Consider the following 14,107-nt stretch of genomic DNA (forward strand, 5'->3'; position numbering starts at 1 on the left):
CTTTAAATGTTCTTTTTTTAAATGTGAAGACAAAATATTATTCTCTTTGTCTATACACCACTAGATGTGGCCTCTCAACCACCAGACTATTACTATTTGTCCACTCTAGTTGATAAAGGCTAGGTTCACACATGTTGAACCAACATATAGTTTGTTTCTTTTTTGACTAAGCGTGTTTTAGACCAGGCTTTACCTGGTTTTTTAATGGCATATTGGAAAAAAAAATGGGCAGCAAAACAAGAAAAAAAAGAGGCAGGTCAAGAAAAACATTTATTTCATTAATGATTGATTGTCAGTTTGGATTATATTACACCTTTCCTTCAGGAATAAAAGGCAGCTTACACCGGCTGAGAGAGAGCATCTCAGTGAGATTCTCTGGCAGGCTGTAGGCTTGCATTAGGCTTAGTCCTAATCCAACACTACATCACCCATCTGCTGTCTATATTAATTAAATTCAGTTAATATTGTTCCTCATGTAGTCAATCATTTTTACCCTTCACCTTAAAACATAAGTTCAGAAACAATTTTTATAGAGGCTCTGGAAATTGCACCCAAGACTTTAAGGAGTGAAATGTGCTGCTGGGGCCTAGGATTATGGTTTAGTGTGTTGTGTAAACACAGACAGATGTGGCATATGTAACCTATCATTAATAAAGTCTTTCTTTTAGGGGTGTCCACAGGGTGAAAAAAATATGGTAGCCACACAATCATTGTGACCAAAGCCCCATTCCATCTAGTACTGGTCTAGATGTACCAGTCTGCATATTCAAAGACGCTAAGAATCATGAAACTACCCTCCCATGCATGCAGTTATGACAAAGAAGCTCCTGGTTTTCCTTCTTGAAAAGTAAGTAATAAATAAGTTGCTTCAAGGTATATGTAATATGAATGGGATCAAACCGGAGTATACGTATGAAAAAGAAACTTTTAAAGCCTACTTTCCTTACAACTGTGATATTTTTCTCAATTTTTCAGTGTGCTTCACTAAAAAGAAAACAAGGTTAATATTATTGGACGCTGTGAGTCACTTTCTCCTTATTTTTGTTTTCAGAAGACTGATTAATCGCAAGATGTCCAGTACATAATAATACAAGCATGTAAAAGGCATCACTTATTTAAAGTCACATTTTTTTCCTCTTTGTACACTCTATCTGATCCTGTCAGGAAACCCCCAGCAGCCCAGGGAATGTTATGAATGCTCATCCATTCACAATTCAGTAAAAGAAAACATGTTTATATACACACTGAACCAAATTGGCTCCCCAAACATCACCAATGGCTTCAGACATTGTGGAATTTGTTGGAAGGGGCATTCTAGCAGCTGATGGAGGGCAGAAAAGTCCCAGGCTTGCTAAAGAGTATAAATTCAAGATTCTTATTCTGAAACTGGTAATATTAAGATAGGAGATGGAAACAATCTTTCTGCCTTTTCAGCCATTTTCTGGAAAAATAAAACAAAAAGTATGTCCAAGCATCTCTAAATGCTTTCCTAAAGAACCATATTTTCACAGGAAATAGAATAAATATCTGGGGCTAGACTGTTCCACAGATGGGAGACCCATCATCACTGAGAAGTCATGAGCTAGGCATATGCTGAACACATGCCTTACGAAAATGGTGATATGGGACATCAAAAGGGGAAAGTATAAATAATGCTTTCCTTCAACATATATAAGCATCTCTTTTGGATTAGGAAGCAGTTCAACTACACCATCCCAAAAGAATGTGTGGTGTGGATGGAGGGCCTATATTCAGTGCAAGATGTCTTTCTTTGTAAACTGCTCTGTCATAAGAAGGTAAATAAGTCATCAATAAGATTTATTCTGCATTATATCTAATCATGTATATGTGTGTGTATTAGACACAATAAAAATAATTGTCATTGCATGAATATGTCTGTATGCTCTGCTGGGTACTCTAATAGTTAGTACACATATATCGTGTTCACACCTGCATTTTTATTTATTTGTTAGATCTCCTTCTCCTTCAAAAGGTCAAGATATTGTATAGAGCGCTCCCTCTTCCCATTTTCCGTATTCAGCAGCCACCTCATGAGGTAGGCTAGGCATAAAGGGCGATTGGCCCAAAGTTACGCAGTGAGTCTGCATCTCCCAACTCCTAGTCTAACACTTAATCACTACAATACATTAGACCACAGTCTAATAGCAACAGTTGCATAACTCAATTTCCTTCAGCTCAGGAACAAGAGAGATGGTTGCTTTCATTATATAAAAGAGGTACTGTATTTCATACATTCTCACATCTTCTAAAGCACCTTTTTAAAGGATTTTCACAGCCCAACAATTTTAATCAACAAAATCAGTAAGTCCACAAAACCTATTTCTAAAAAACAACTTCAACAAACGTCTGCAAGGGATCCCTGAATCCTAAGAAGGGGCCATATTTATACCGCCAAAGAAGACACTAAGATTGGAACTGTTGGAAAAAAGGACCTCTCATCCCTGACAATCTAATTGATCTCAAGAATGGTTCTCCAACACTGAACTGCGGGGTGAGATTAGCCCCATCCCTGCTACCCTTTTGGAAGACTCTGAAAACATGATTCGTCCAACAACCTTGGGGATCCATGGTTGTATCATGTTTAGATGGGTGTTCTCCTGAAATCTTGTTTTTTATTATCTTATGAATCTTGTATTTTTTATTTATTTTTTAAAGCATTTTAATAGTGGTGATATTGTTTTAACTGTTGGTTGTATATAAATTGTATATAAATCTGTCAAATAAATAATTAATTAAATATCAAAGCATAAGTAGGCTATTTCAATATTATCCCTATGCTATCTAAAATTCCTCGTATGAAAAGCTGTTGAAAAAGATGCAACTTGATACATTTCAGAAATTTTGGTCTCCAATTCCCATATTGCATGACTGATAGCTATACGGCTGAACTTACTCAGATAGTAGCTTGAAACATTCAGAAGACACCTGCCTAACAAGTCATGCCTGGTTTTGTACCCAGTAATACAGCAGATGCACTGAAAGTAATGAATACATACCATTAGATCTGGATCTATGTCAAAAATGCAGAAAACAGGCATTAAAATATTACTTTAATTTAAAAAAAAAAACCAAACCCACAGACATTTTTATCTTATATAAACAGTGAGCACCGGAATGACACAATCACTAGTGATAACTAATTATATATCAGTGGGAGGCACTAATATACAGTACCTGATGTCACTACTTTTTCACACATACATAATGTCAAAGACTAAATTCCAGTAAATACCAGATTAACATGTATAGACACCCTAAATATACAAGGACATGTGTGACAAATACAACTAATTCAGGATGTCTACATATGTGGTTCTGGGTGGAAATCAAATAGGAAGATGCCTGCTAAGCTATTATAAAAAATATAATAATGTGAAGAAAGGTTTACACCCATGATCACGTCAGAGTAAGGGAACAGCAAGTTCAGTATATAAATTAGAGGTGATATGCCCATGACAAAACTCTTCTGTTATCAATTTACAGAGTTAAGTTATATTCAGGCGTCCTTTAAAGACAGCAGTTAACATATTGTTTTCGCATGACACAGAAATGCTGATAGGGAAATGCTATTTCATGCTGTAACTAAATTAAAACCGAAATGTTACAGTGTAGTCTGTTATCAACACCTGTAAATATAGAAAATTAATTAACTGGCCTATAAGAGTCACATAAGGAAATATTTGCGCATTTATTAATCAGTATTTTGATCTACACCTTTTCTGCACAATTTAAAATGCCCATTAATTGCATCTAGATAACCACATGACAACAAACATTAAGCTCTACACAATTAATATGAAATACTAAATATACCAAATACTTAATTAGGGGATGCTAGCCAGTTCTTAGTACTATGAAAGCATTTCTGCCTGTTCATGACTTGTTTTAATAATTCAATTAACCAAAAGAAAAATGATACCGCCGTTATAAGAAGTAACAATTCAGCTGTCAGGTCAATGATTATTTGATGATTAACATCCAAATCAATTGAGAAATGTGTACCCTGATAATTGTTATAGCTTCCTTCCAAGATGTGTAATATTGTAGTCTGATAATCCTGCACGTTTACTTGAAAGTAATTGCCAATGAGTTTAACAGCCTCATTCCTACCTGCTTAGGTTTTCAGTATAAGCGAGCTACAATACCAATTTCCTCAAGCAGTACATTAACTAGAAAATACGCTTTAAAAAATCTACCAAAAAGATAAAGCTTATTTGACTTCCTCCCAGTCTTGTACCAGAGAACAAGATACATAAATTGGAGAACAATAGTTCTATTCATATTTCTCCTAGCTGAAGAATTATATATGAAGTAGAAATTTCGTAACTTATCCCCTTGAGCAAGATTGCTAAAGATAGCAATTCCATTAGAGAACAGACCATTTAAATGAATTATGCAAATTTATATCTTATTTGCTAATAAAGAACTGGTTTGTATTTTCCCTGCAAACAATCTAGAACACTGCTTTAAAAAGATATTAGTTGTGTACTTCTTAACATAACCCTATTAGATTCGCAAAAGTACGTAATATCACTTGTTCTCTGTGCAGCAGCAGCAGCAGAATCAAGAACAAAGTGTTTTCCTCAAGATGACTTGTTAAAAGGATTCCACAAGAATACTTTTGCTAATTGTATATTTTAAAATCTTTTTTTAATCTTTTTAAGAAAATTGTGATGTTTTTATTCTAATAATAACTTTTTATCTTTTTATAATACCTGTTTTTATTCACTTGTTATTTTATTTTAATTGTTGTACATCGCCCAGAGTCACTTTGTGAGGAGGCTATATAAATGTGATGTATAAATAAATACATACATACATACAAAAGAAAATAGAAATACAAGACATAAATAAATTACATAGGATGCAAATTAAGATGAACTTTGCAACCCAGATAAACGTTAAACTGAAAGCAATGTTCAAAAGAACCAAACCAAGAGTCTTTGTATACAACAGAATAAAACAACCATTGCAACCTACAATAGTTGGGTTCACACAAGTTTCTAATCCAAGACAAAACAAAACCAACTGCATTGTGACTTAGAACAAAGTGTAAAACCAGCCAGAAACAATAACCTAGTTCATACATGGCACTAACCCAAAACATGGTTTATTTTATTATGAAAATGCCATTCATGCTTAATACTTTTTGTAAACCAAGCAATTATGGCTTTCTCAATTAATGATAATTAAAAGACCTAGCTTAGTGTTGTGACCCATGAATGCAGCCAATACAAGCAAGCACCAATACAGGCACAAACACAAATTAGATAGATGGCCAGTAGTCCAAAGAAAGCTCCCAATATAAACTTAAAAAGAGACCTTCAGAACAATGACCTTGTTAAAATGAACATAAATAACTGCCAAGCAGTTTAATTTTGCTTATTATCTTATTTAGCTTTATTTTATTTATTAAAATTTTATTATAACCTATTTTTTCTCCTGTTGGGATTCAAAGAAAGGAAAACATTTCTATTATACAGCAAGGAGGAAGTTAGATACGTTATCTTTTATGAAAATAGGATTTTATCAAAATTAAACGTATTTTAGGAATTACCAATTTCAGTGATAGATGATTGAAACCAGTAAAGATTAGGAGAAAACAGGATTGTTTCAAAAATTGCAAGTGTGACCTCAATTTTCCTATGAAAGTGAATTCCTTGATTGAGTATGAACTTTGTTTTACAACTCTATAGCCCAATAATGTTCCTGGGTAAAATTTAGCATGCAAAGAACAATACGCTACTACAACTTGTTCTGGAGGTATCATTGAAGAGTCAGTCTTTCCAGGTACAGGATAACTCTCTGTACTAGGAAGGCTTTGTGTATATGCAAGGCTTTGTGTATATGCAAAGACTCCCCACCATAGACAACTCCACTATACCCATGGGTGATGAACTGTTCACTAAAATACCAGCATGTCTCAGAGGGATTGAATTCTACATGGATTATGGATTATTCAAATGGGGCATCTCTCTGTTTTCTTGAGTCATTATTCTGTAGCTGGGGCTCCAGTAAATAAAAAAGGACATCCAATGAGCCTCAAGTCTCTGCAATCTAGTTTGGACTTCATGTATCTCACTCTTTTTCCTGAACCACTCCCCAAAATGAAATCTTTGCAAGTAGAAATTAGCATGTGAAAACATTAAATACTTTTCTTAAAAAGAACATATTCTATAAATAAGTAATACTGGGATTTATGTAAACAAACTAATGTTAAGACTTGATGTCATTTAAAGCAAAGTGCTGATTTCATTCTTAAGAATCTGTTTTCAATTCTGGCAAGTACTCATCTAAAATACTTTTGAAGGGTTTTGATTATGCTACACTTTTTAAAATAAGAACCAGAAATAAACACTTAAAGCTAGAAAAAAAGAAAAAGATGATTTACCGTGAAAATAACTCTACAAGCCTTCTTCCTTTTTTTTGTAAGGCAGCAAAAGATACAAATATCTCCGGAGAATCTAATTAAAAAGTATCTTATATTTATTATGCTGCTGGTACAGATGCGCGAATTGTTCTATGCACAACTTCTGAGCTCAGAACGACTGTTTCAAGTTGGTGTGTACCTGAATTGTGTGCATGGAACAAAATGTTGTGGTGGGGAGAGGTGATTTGAGATGAGATGGAAAGCAAGCCAAGGACATCGGCATCAGGGACTCTGGTGACAGCAATGGAAGGAAAAGCAAGCCTTGTACACAAATCTCTTCTCTCTCCAGCAGCTCCCAGCATATCGCACCACTCCCCTTGGACCTGATTCTTGCAAATCTCCCTCTTTCCTGCCTCTCTCCCTCAGTGCACCACTGCCAGTGTCCCAGCAAGCAGATCCCATTGGTCCACCCACCCCAATCTTTTGAGCACCTTTCTCCACTTTCCAGTGCTTTTCCTTCCCTCCCTCCCCTCAGCCTGCTTTTTTTTTCTTGCAGCCAATTTTCTTGCTGCCTGAAGTTCAGCTCATTCTGGAAGATGGCCAACCCTCTCCTATACCACTTCCAGAGAAGGCAGGTGGCCTGATGGAATATGCTGCACTGGGACATCACCAGTAGGCTCTGAGGGAAAGGAGGAAAGGGATGGCACCAGAAAATCACGGAAGCAGGTGAGCTAGTGCAGTGTGTCATATTGAGAGTCGTTGAAAAAAGGAGGGAGAAAGGGTGAAAAATGCACCAGCCTTGCCATACTGTGTCTGGATTTTGTTTCATCCAAAACCACCAATAACAAAAATGTTCCACATTTCCACTCTGCAAAACCTGGTTGATCTGAAACAGTTCAGCAGGTTTCTGAAATATCATGTTTTTTTTTCCCCAAGCATAAAATAAAACATATTTTATATGAAACATAATTCTTTCATATTGTGCACATCTTCAGTGACTAGCAAAGAATCCAGCAAAAATACACTCCAATTTTAAAATACAGGGGATTAGACAGAACACTCAATAATATTTAATGCTCCTTTTAAAATATCTGTGCCACCTGCATTTTTGTAACCCTAAGAGGCATCTATAATGTTAGGCCATTGTTTGCTTTTATTTTTTTACATATATAAATTTTATTAAAGATTTTTAAAAAGAAAGATAAAAAATAATGCAAACTAATATAAAGTAAGAAAAAGAAAAGAAAAATAAATAAAAAAGAAAGCTAAAAAAGCAAGAAAGGAAAAAAAAGCAAAAGAAAATTAGAAAAGAAAGAAAAAAGATACAAAGAAGTAGCTTCCTATCTTCTTTACAGCAGTTGTAAGTACAATAATAAATTTACCTCTTACTCTGATTACAACATAACTCTCTTCTGTTTAACCATCAAAACTGTAAATCATAAATTCATTTTTTTTTCTGTTTCACACAAAGCCTAAAAGGGGTTTCCAGTCAGCAATAAACATAGATATGTTTTTTCTCTGATCAAGGAAATCAATTGAGTCATCTCAGCAAGTTCCATCATCTTTACCAACCATTCCTCCATTGTGGGTAATGCCGAGTCTTTCCATCTTGGTGCATACAATAATCTTGATGCAATTATCATGTACAAACACAAAGTTCCATAACTTCTTTCCAACTGTTTGTCCATCAATCCCAAAAGCAAAACCTCTGGTCTCAATTCATCTTTAAAATCTTCTGAATCAGTGTATGTATTTGAATCCAGAATTTTCTAGCTTTTTTACACATCCACCAAACATGACAAAATATCCCTTCTTGTTGTTCACATTTCCAACCTAAATTTGAAGTGCCTTTATAAGTTCTAAAAAAATTTTCTGGTGACATATGCCAATGGCACATCATTTTATAAAAATTCTCTTTAAGTTTATAACATAGTGTAAATTTCAATCCTTTCAACCACATATTTTTCCTATTGTTCCACCTGTACTTTATATCCAACATTTTTAGCATACTTTATCATATATTCTTTCATTTGTTCTTTTGTTGCAAATTTCAGTAAACGTGTATACATTTTAGCAATTACACGTTCATCATTTGTACACAAATCTGTTTCAAACTAAGTCTTACAATGTTCAAAACCATAAATTATTTTGTCTACTTTAATTTTTCTAATAATTGTAAATAAGAGAACCACTGACAACTATATCCCTCTGCCACTAAGTTCTTCTCTTGGTTTTATTTTACATTTCCTTTGACAAAATTCTAGTATCTCACAATTAGCCATTTGTGTTCGCCTATTATTTCTTGTGTATAAAATGCTTCTTGTGCTGAGAGCCACAAAGGTGTTTTCAGGCACAACCTGGGTTTGTATTTATTCCATATTTTCAATATGGTACATATAACATAATGATTTTTAAAATCCACATTAACCTTGACTTTATTGTGTTCTGTAATACAAATATCCATGCCACCAAATCTTAAGTCATGTCCTTCTACTCCAAAAGCTTTCTATTTCAAATTTGTTCTACTGATATCCAGATATATTACTTTCTTCTCAATCTTAAAACCCATTTTATTCCTCAATTCTGTTTGATCTTCTATTTTCATATATTTTGTTAATAACGTTGTCTTCTGTTTATTAATCTTGAAGCCTGCTAATGCACCAAATTCTTTTAATTTGCCCATTAATATTTCAATTCTATTTAAAGGATCTTGCGGAACCAACACCAAGTCATCTGCAAAAGCTCTTATGAGTTTCTTTTTTAACCTTTACTCCCATAATCCTTTCATCTTCTCTTATATCTCTATTTGGTATTTCAAGAATCAAAATAAACAAGAGAAGAGACAGTAAGCACCCCTGTCTTGTTCTTTTTTGTATATAACAGGGTTTTGTTAGATCTCCATTAACAATTATTTGTGCTTTCTGTGAAGTGCAGATCGATCTTACCCACTTTATAAAGTTCTCTCCAAAATTCATATTTTCCAAAACCTTGAACAAGAAAGCCCAGTTCAAACTGTCAAAAGCCTGTTGAAAATCAGTGCAGCCTGTTTTTCATTATGTTGCTCCAAATATTCCAAAATGTCCAACATTTCTAACATTGTCCTTTAACTGTCTTTTAGGTAAAAACCCTCAGTGATCCTCATGAATAAATTCTTGCAAAAACTTGTAGTCATTATTCAATAATGAGATCGGCCTATAGTTTCTTGTTCAAGTCAAATCTTGTCCCTCTTTGGGTATTAATGCTATATTGCCCTCTTTCCAATTCTCTGGCATCTTCCCTCCCTGTAGGATAGAGTTCATCGTGTTTTGTAAAGAGTGTAAAGGACATCTTCAAAACATTTATAGTAAGAACCTGATAATCCATCTGGTCCAGATACCTTTCCTAGTTTAATTTTTTTTATGGCTTCAGAAACTTCCCTTATTGTTATAGGTCTGTTCATAATCTGCCTCTGTTCCTCTGTAATCCTTGGTAAATTTTATTTCTTTAGATATTCATCTATTTTCTCTAGAGAGATGTCACTTCCTTACTGTTGTTTGCTTTTCATACTTCATCTGTCAAAACATGTAGCTACATTTCCTCAACTTAGACGCTGAAAGGATATTGCCACACAATCATTCACATACCATGCAGAAGAAAACCCACTGAGTTCAACAGCATTTAAAGACTGCCACGTTAAGGATAAAATAGCCTAGTCTGATAAACTACCTTTACTGAAATAGACCAATTCCAATTATAAAAGAAAAGGACAGGTGGGAAAAGAGGATACACAGAAGAAATTAAGAATGAGTTGTTATTGAAAGAGATTTATGTGTTTGCTGAAAACAGTGTAACATTCCACTGGAGCTTTTGGTAGCAAAGATATGAACAAAAAAAAGCATCCCTTAGTCCCTAAGTCACCAATCATTTTTGTGATGTTCTCATTAGATCTAATGAGAAAGCAGTCATAGTCTGAAAGGAATCACAAGGTCCAGCTATCACTGAAGGAAAAAAAAAAAGTTTTGGTTCCAATGTTTCAAGTCTCATTATACAGAACCCAGGTCCATTATAATACAGGTCCATGAGGAGGCATATGATACATATTGCTTAGCACAATTTCACAACTCATGGTTTAAAGAACTGCATATTTCTGTTGTACAGACATAGTCAGACACTTCTGACTTGGATATCAGAATGTTCATATGGTGCATTTTCACACTCCACTCCCTTTAACTAATTAACTCTTAACATACTTTAATTAACTTTTTATATGGAACCAGGATTTTTTTAAAAACTTTTTCTTGGTCTTTCTAACTGCAAGAACCAGGCAGTTATTGTTATTCAGGAGTATAACTTTACTGATTATACCTATCACAACAATGGGCATCAGCCACAATAAGGTACAATAAAATAAGACAAAGTAAAATAAGATAAAGGTAAGATAATAAAGTAAGATAAAATAAAATAAAGACCAAACAGTGAGATAAAATAGTTAAGATAAAACAGAGACATGAAATGAGTACTGAAGTACGAAAGAGTATGTGTTTAGATGAATTCATCACCTTTACATGCAACCCCAATGTGTTCCATAAAACGTATTCAATGGAGAATACACATAAAAAGCAATGTGCTGGCATGAGTGTGCTACACAAACAGCCTAGTGTATTCCCCATTGTGTGCCTGCTTCCTTGCTTGCAATCCCTTCCTCTTCAATTTCTCCAGTCTGCGAGGGGGGAGGGAGAAAAAAAACTAGTGATTTCTGTAGGCAATCTCTCCCGTGCTTGACCTGTTCCCCCCTCTCGCAGAGAGATTGGAGGGGAAGGGATTACAAGAGGGTAAGCAGGCACACAATGGGGAACACACTGGACTCTTTGCATAGCATGCTTGTGGCTGCCAGCGCGAGCACATTGCTTTCGATGTGTATTCTCCATTGTGTGCCTGCTTACTCTCTTGTAATCCCTTCCTTTCCAATGAATGTAAATACAAACATGAATTTCACTTTTTGTTAATTATCCGAGCACTGATATGAACATTGCAAAGGGTGGGAGAGTGGTTAGGTGGCAACAAAAGTGGAAGGTATGAAACTGATTAGTCTTGTCAGTTTCAAGTCCGCTATCCCAGTGCTGCTGGGGTGAGCATTCCAAAAGGCGGGGAAGTGGGGAAAAGGAAAGTACTGTCATGTGATTTCCCACTTAGTGACCAGTTCGCTTAGCAACAGAACTGCCAGTCCCAATTGTGGTTGATAAACAAGGACTACCTATACTTAGAAATAAATCCCCATGTATCCAATAAGGTTAGTTCCTAGGAACTCTGTTCATTATAGCAACTTTAATTAAATCAGGTAAATTCTAAGATGGGTTTGTAAATAATTCTTGTTAGAACAGTTGCAGTGTCAGTTCAGCAATATAAATTTATTGTACATTGCTTAAATTTTGCACAGGTTCTGTCCAAAGATTAAACAAATGCAAGAAAAGGGAGCAGATTTATGTCTTCTATACTTCCATAGTAGTTTTGCATCTTCAATGGACATTCTGATGGCACTTATAACTTCAGAGAACTTACTGTTCTCTTATGCTGATTGGATAACAGTAGAACTGGCACAACGGGAAGCTGGAAAAAGTTGGGATCCTGTTACTGATTCACAGATTAAGACATGGATAGAAGTTTAGTATTAACATTCTCATCCAACAACATTCTCATTCAACTCATTTTCAGTATTTTTCTAAGGCTACTGTACTAACATTGCACACTAGAAGGCTTGCAGACTTCTTGATGACATGGATACATTCAGATCAGATGTTGAGCTGCATGATCATTTAACATTCACATCCTGTTGCTCGTGCCAAATATTTTGTTGCCCATTTGATACAACAGATTTCAACAGCTGTTCTCTAGTTTTGCTTATGATAGACTAATAAAATGATGGGCAGTTTTAACAAAGATCACCTCCTGCCTAAAATCAGGCAGAATACTTTGATACACTTGATATGATCAGCAGTTCTTTTGAAAAATAAAATGTTACATTACAGCATGTTAAGTTTCTAAACCAAGAATAGCCTTTTCCTTTATTAAATGTGTAGCACCACTGAAAACCACAATCCACATGCTGTCACTGGAGAAGGTTAAATTATTTTAACTCTATTTTACACAAAATGCTATCCAGGTGAGCTTATTTTGCTAAATCCATGGTTGTATTTTTATTACTCAGATTTCTGTTTAGAACACAATCAGTATATAACTCTTCATGCCTCTGAGTGAAGTTTCAATTAAGTAAACCCAGGGCCAATAAAAGAGGGGAAAATGAAATGGAGCATACTTGGAGTTGTCATATGTTAGCCTAGAGGAGGCAGGGAAGATTGGCTCATATGTCCACAATGCATTTCACATTTCATCATTCTTCCTATTGCCTCTTAGTATTGATATTTTCATTATTCTCACAAATTACAGTTCATACTTTAAAGTGGGGAATGTAGATGGTAGGAAGAATATAATCTTGGTTTTCTGAGCTACTAACCTAAGTTCTCCAACAAGAGTTTCTAGGGATTTTAATTCAAAACCGGTATGGTAGAATTTATACCTTGATCTTTGAGCTCTGGTCCCATCTTAAATCAGTTAGCTGGAAAATGATGAGGGATAATTTATATGGGTGTTTCTGAATTCTCTTAGATACTGCTAATCAGTTAGCTAGATAGAATTTGGCTGTATTGCTGTCACCTTCCCTCAAGTCTCATGAGTTTGTCTGTACAAAGTTAGGATAATAAAGAAGCTGAAAATGATCTTACTTTCATCCTGAAATAAGCATATTATTGTGGATTATAATTAGTTTCACTTGGGCCTTTACTGAAATAATTGCTGCAATAAAAAGGAACAATTATGCATCCAAATTTTTTTGTGTGTTAGGAAAATGAAAGCCCCCCCCCCTCCCCAAATATGCTTCCTGTCTGTATTAGGAAGAAAAGAAAAAATAAAGATTTTCTAGTGGACTTTTTTGTTTTGATTTTTTTTTTGCAATGAAAAAAGAAAAAAAAATGAGTATCATTCATAAACTATTCAGCCAGGCTGGCAGCTTATACTAGGCAGATAGGACATGGATCAAACAGTAAGCTAGTTCAGAAGAAATGCTAAATCTGGGTTCCCCAATCTTTAGCAGCCAACGGAAACTCTGTCACAGGGACTTAGTAAGAAATCTCTGAGATATATGTGGCGTTCAAAAGCTCCCTTCAAAATAGTTATTATGGTTGAGCTTAGCCTTTTGCCTTGCAACAAACACATTTCCCAATTAATTTCCTCATTAAAAGTATGTTTAAAGAAATCAGGGAGGTTTGAAGCCTGGTATCTTGGGAGCTGTCCATGGGTGCCATGTTAGGACCTGTAATGCTAAACCATTGTTTTGCATTATAGAAGGGAATCAAAATGAGTCTTAACTTTGTATCCTTTTGACCTTCTCCTTTGGTGTGACCACAGAGGTGAGAAGCTTTCATTTCCATTTTACATAAGCTACCAGTTACTCTGCCATACAAACTGCGGTTAATCTTAATTATACTGACAGTGAAGGCAGACAACTTAAAACAATGAGTGATGAAATCAGCTTGTTTATATTATTGGTCACAGTTATATAAAGTAGTTAATAAGAATAAGCAACCTGTTATCTATCAAGGTATGCTGTGCAAAAATACATGTATATGGAGCTAAACAAGGAATGGTTAGGGATATCCATCTTCTGATACTCTCTTCTTTCTC

The 14,107-nt window shown here is 35.0% G+C and overlaps 1 protein-coding gene across 7 annotated transcripts in view; it reads right to left on the minus strand.

Moving 5' to 3' along the window:
* APP (amyloid beta precursor protein) overlaps window positions 1–14,107 on the minus strand; it is a 126,314-nt gene that overhangs the window by 95,835 nt on the left and 16,372 nt on the right. The gene's annotated exons all lie outside the window — the stretch shown is intronic.

Source organism: Python bivittatus, unplaced genomic scaffold (genome assembly GCF_059951505.1).
Source record: "Python bivittatus isolate LINGU-HERP-01145 unplaced genomic scaffold, Pbiv_v1 ctg000350_np1212, whole genome shotgun sequence".
NCBI lineage: Eukaryota > Metazoa > Chordata > Lepidosauria > Squamata > Pythonidae > Python > Python bivittatus.